Below are 6,296 nucleotides of genomic sequence, written 5' to 3' on the forward strand. Positions count from 1 at the left end.
TAAGACTCTCTTCCACCACTGCAACTAAAACACTCATTTGTGTCGCTCTGTGTGTAATTGTGCCAGTAATTCTGTCTTTGACCTTTCAGCAATGTGCTGTATCTGCTGCTGCCACACCTAGCCCTATCTTATCATCAGCTAACCTATGCTATAGTCAAGCTGAACATTTGCCACATTTAAGTTTATTCTAATTGGTTTATAACCTGATATCATAAATGAGTGGATGACCAGCACCACTCCTCTCTGTACAAACTACTGTTATATTGAAATCTCCACATTTTTATGGCATTTAATTGTGGGTGCGTTAACAGAGCCCTTCCTCACACAGATGACTGTGCAACAATGCATCCTGATTGTACATTTGTGGTGTTTTGTGTTCCTTGGCAGACAGAATGCGGGCCAGCACCTTGTGAGACTTACCGCAGGGCATACAGTGCTCTGACAGACAGGTTTGGGCCAGCTTTGAGGTTGAATTAGTCTTTGTACAGTCTGACACAGTGTAATGTTTCTCATGTGGTTTGTTTGATATTCACTCAGTGTTGGGAACATCACAAACACTAAGTGAAGTCAGTGAAGGACAGGGCTTGTGTTTGCTGTCAACACAGGCAAATGTACTCCTGCTGTGATCACGCTGCGCACGTAACACACACACACACACACACACACACACACACACACACACACACACACACACACACACACACACAAAGGAGAAGCAGGAGAATGAGCTTTATTCTACATGAGACAAAGGGCTTTTGTTTGGTGGTTTGAAAAATTTCACTCAAAACATCTCTCATTTCCGCCCTCTAGTGGTGGAAAAAATCCACCACTTGTTAAATGACGATGCATTTAACAAGAATTCCATATATGTATTTCCCCATTTCGGTGAATGAGGAAGCAGGTATATCTCAGTTTGACATCCGGTTTCCAGTGTGAGGGTGCCTGTGTGCCGTGTGAGAGAAGAGCTGAGGGACAAGGAAAGAACAGCGCTGTGGAGATTTGTGATCATTTATCACAAGATGGAAGAGAGAAGAAACAGAGTCCTTGTTGTTGATTTGGTCTTGTCCCCAGAGACTCTTGTATTTGAATATGAGGGAAGAGCCCTGTAGGCTTCTTGTTAAACTGGGAGAACCCCGCCTCACCTCCCCACCTCCACATATTCTAATTTAAATTTGCTTTATTGGCATGACCATGAATAATACGTACAGTTTTCCAAAACAGGTTGTAAAACTCAGCTCATCTGTATTTCTACAAGCTGTAGTGCAGCAGGAAGTGTTTCTACATCGGCAGAACTGTGTTTTTCTGGGTTGCCACATTTGTCTGTGATGGCCAGTCATACTGGCCTGATTGTGGTTACTCGGGCTATTCAATTCATGTGTTTATCAGTTTCTGGTCGCTGCCACTCAGTTGTGTCTCTACGGTGCTGAATAGCATGCCCAGTAGTTACTTTTCTTTTTCTTTTCCTGTAATTTAGTTGGTCCAGACTGAGCCTCAAGCCTGTACATCTGTCCATATCTCTCTTTATCTCGTTCTCTCTCTCGTTCTCTCTCTCTCTCTCTCTCTCTCTCTCTCTCTCAAAGCTGACTTGCACTTCCCCCTCCTTATGTGGTGATTCATTAACTGGAAACACTTACACACCACCCATGTGCAACACACACACACACAAGTATTTTCTGGTACAAACCAGAAAGTGGTCTAACAGTGACTTCTGGAAATTTTGAGTACTGATCAAGTTACTTTGGACAAATGGTTAAACAGTCAAAGTTAAAATTCAGAATTTTTTCCATTTTGAGTCAAACTGGAAATGAGAGTAGGAGGAAGCTGACCTTGAGGGGGAACAACATATTTCATCACAATAACACTTTGATTACAGCATGGCTATAAAATAATGTAGATTTTATAATAAACAATAAAGTTCAAAACATTTCAAGTTTTATTCTAGATGTCCTCACAAAATATTATATTGTGAAACAATTTAACCTCCTAGATTCATAGATTGTGACTCATGCATATTTATGTTCCAGGCATCGTTCAAACCTACACGATCGTTTTAAATTGTATCCAGAGTTTGTAAAGATTCTAAATATGTAAAGCTCAATTACAGTTAAATTAATATAAAATTATGCATGTGGTATCATTTGATGTAATGATGCAGCCGTGAAAATGTAGCATCTTATGTTTGACTCAGTGTAAGCATAATTTAGCTCCAGTAAGGTGTTGTGTCAAGCAGATACAGATGAGGATGTTGTCATACAGTTTCACAAAACTTAAGAGTACATTTAAGGGGAAATTAAGAGTTTAAATGTTCAGTCCACCCGAATAACACTAATAACCCAAATCATTATTTTTCACTCATGACCATTGGTGTAAAGAAATACAGATTTTATGTTCCAAGATTTTTAGGTATTTTCCTCTACAACTTCTGCCTCTGAACCAGGTGAGCGGAGGTTCATTTTTTGTGCTCAAAGCAAGGGAAATTTAAAAATAATTCAACATGTCTTTCCAGAAACATTGTTGTGTTTACTGTGGACAATCCCTAGTTCTCACTTTTCATAGGGACTATTTCTTTGGTAGAAAGTAGTGAGGTCCGGGGATTATCCAGAGTAACCTGGTCATTGTTTTAGGACACTTTACTTTTGATATATTTTAAATTAATATTAATTATTAATATGAATGTATATTTAAATTATATTTGTCAATATATTATATTGATTATTATTATTAATATTCAAAGCAGCACAAACTCTATTGCATTCACCTCAATTGCATTGGTGTGGAGCGACAAATCTCTGAGATTAATCAAATCCTCAGCGGGTAAAACTGAAACTATCTGCATGCGATAAGTGATAATATACATGGAGGCCATAGCATATGACTCATATCAAGACCCTTTGTGTCCCGGAAGCATCTGCATTTGCATGTTTTCTCCACTCATTTGTTTCATGCTTTTCCTCAACTGTAATTTGAAACGCATCTCTTTCTGTGTTTTGGGTGAACTAACCCTTTAGGAAAGTACCTGTCAATAACATGTGAAGGCTGCAGGTGCAATGGATCACATCAGGACGTTGAAAAGGAATGTGCAGACTTGCAAAAACAGAGAAACCGAACACATAAAGTAAGTGCTTATATGATGAAATAAAAAGGTACAAACAGTGTGAGAACTTTTTCGTTCACACTCATATGCAGATTATACTCACTGCTAGAAAATGAATGAATGCTGACAACACCTTTGTTTGTTGTTGTCACCATTATGTGCAATAAAGAATGATACCAGAGAGCAGAATGCAGTCAGGTAGCATTCACTAAAATGTATGTGAAGGATCAAAGAGATGAATAGCATTTTTTGTTTTGTTATAGGGGTAAAGGGTTTGGTCAGGGCGTAAACAAACTAGTCTGCAACCAACACCCTCAGAGCACATACTGCACCTCCTTTAAGTATGAGCAATTATCTAGTTTATTAATAGACATCTGTCACTATTACACTAATGACAAGTTGAAATTATTTTGTTGAATACAATCAGAAGAAGTCTACCAGTACCACTTTGGAACTCAGCAATATAATAACATTTTTAACAAAATTATAGATTTATTCCCCAAATAATGAGCTCACTATTGCTCAATGCATGTCTTGTTTTTTCTCATGCAGCCATTTGGCTCATTTATAGCCCAAGTGCCAAACACTGCAGGGCATTGTACAGTCAAAACACAGGGTTGCCTGTTTGAAGGCAATAATTTCATAAGAACTTCAGAGCTGCTGTATTTACAGCGTTAGTGTTTATCTGCTGCCATCTAGTGGAGGACTGGTTTGTGTAGAAGTATACAGTTTGGTTCAAAAACTATATAGTGCAAAAAATTATTCAAACATTTGGGGTTTGGAAATGTAAGATGATGTATACTACACAAGTTTAAATGAAGGAACAGTATATTAAATATAGCCTTGAAACTGCAAAACGAAATTTCTCTTTTTATGTACTTACCAAAGGGTTATTCAAGGAATACAGGGGAATTACAGTGGAGACTTTGCTGATAGGAAGTAGTCAATCATTTTCCCTCCGGGGGAATTTATTGTCATGTCCCACTTTTTAAATGACAAACCTGTGAGTTACTGTAAGTGCTGGTGTTTTCTCTAACATGACGAGAGAGAGAGTTTGCCACAATGCCTCAAATTCAAAAACTGAAAGAATAAATGAGTTTGGACATGTTATGAGAGAGGAAAGTGGACATACATGTATCAATAACTGAACCAGAGAATTTAATTCAAAACTTAAATGACAAACGCAGAAACAAAAGCAGGAATTTTGAAAGCAAGGTTATTGCATTTAACAACTGATAGACCATAGAGCAAAATATTACTGGGATTGAATGAGGATTTTTAATGAAAAGAAAAAGAGAGATGAAACCTTTGACAGGGAAGGAAGACAAAGTGAAAAAGCAGGTTTAGAAGAATGGGTTTCGAAATAAACAAAGAAGAGGATATGTTTTAGCAACCCTTTAAGTTGACAAGTCTATTCGTAAATAGAACTTGTTATTCATTAGAAATGTCTTAGCTAGTAAAGACGAAGGAGGTCAAACCTCCAGCAACAGTTGTAGCATACATAACTTTCTTGTCAGGCCGTTGCTGGAGTTTTAACCTCTTCAGACGTTTGTCCTTCTCCATGCACCATGGAAGTAGGTGAAGCTGTGTCAGAAATCCCAACTCTGCTTCTAGGAAAGACGTTTAAATTGAGATGTAAATAATATGTAGGAGACTGTAGAATCACAAGCTGTAATATAACTTCCAATTATAAAAGTTTTAGGGGACACATTTTATATTACATTCACTGCCAATCCTTAATCATTTAGCATTCATTCATTCATTTTTGTGTGGAGTAATTTAAAATAGTCCCAGTTTACATAATTATTAAACAGCATTTCAGTCAGGTGTAAGGTCAGATATGTCAACCATAGTCAGAACATGTTTTTTTTCCTCTTCAATCTAAGCTAATGTTAGTTTTGTCAATTGGTTACATTTGGCAGTTACTCGGTGTAAATATAAAGTAACAACTAATCTCTACAACTAGTTTGTATGGTGCAACCTGTTTAAGTGATGCGTAAATCTACACTTAACACGAACATTATAAGTTTGAAACTGGAGCAACCGGCTCCAGGACTGTGAATTAGTATGGGACAAGTATTCATAACAGATATGGAAGTGAGTCACTTTCATTTCAGCTTTGGTGGAGAAATCTACTGACAACCGTTCAAAATACAACAACTGCATGTTGGAAGTCTTCACCAACAAGAGCGACAACTTCTCTGCAGGGTGCTTGCCCACTATCTTCAGCACTGATGAACACAAATAACCAGAGAAAGAAAGAATATCAGAGTGAAGGAGGAATCTCCAGAGACGTCATCTTCGAATCATTCATAAAAGGCCTGGCACGGAATTATTGTGTTCACGTCTCTCTTCCGATCTGTACCCACTGGGAATCATGGTATTAATTGTTTGCTTGGCCAATAGGGGGCAGTAGAACTCCACAACAAGCTGACAAACACACAGCGGTGACATATGGCTAATGTGTTAGCAAACAATTGCTAATTTACACATCCAGCAGACACGGAGCAACATTTGCATTCATTTGGAGTCATGTTTGTATCCAATATTCTCTCTCTTTTTAGCTCTTTGGTCTCCACTAACTTCTAAGAAAAATATCTCCTTAGCTGCTTAATGGTCTGCTATGTTAAGCAGCTAGTTGCTAACTTTGTCTGCTGTTTGGTGCTGGGCAGGCAGTGCACAGTGGGTTTATCAGAACTTGTTTGCAGAAAACAGCTTCCTGCTGCTGCTGGAAACAAGATGAACACTGAGAATGAATCATACAGTAAATATGCTGTAAAAATAAAACTATGAGCTAAAAGATGCTAAAGACCTGCTAGTTAATTTGGTGAATTGATTTTTCACTCTGAGCGTACCCCTTTCACATTAAACATAGTTGCTAGACACATTGTTAATATAAATATATTACTAAGTGGAGCCTTAAAATGAAAAGTCCTTCCTACTATGCCTGCAGTAATACAAGATATCACTGCCACTTGTTTACAGTATCCAGTAAAACATCAATTCAAGATTCAATACTTTTGTTTAACACATAGTAACGAGGAAAATAGGCAGTCCCAATGTGAACAGCCTCTGTTAGCATTATGTAAGAGTAAAAGAAGCTGAGACTTATAAAAATGTATAATAATGCAAAAATAATGATACTCTTAAACTTCTATAGCACAACCAATGCATAAAATGCTTTACATGAAAGCAAATATTC

Source organism: Siniperca chuatsi, linkage group LG9 (genome assembly GCF_020085105.1).
Source record: "Siniperca chuatsi isolate FFG_IHB_CAS linkage group LG9, ASM2008510v1, whole genome shotgun sequence".
In the NCBI taxonomy this organism is placed as follows: Eukaryota; Metazoa; Chordata; class Actinopteri; order Centrarchiformes; family Sinipercidae; genus Siniperca; species Siniperca chuatsi.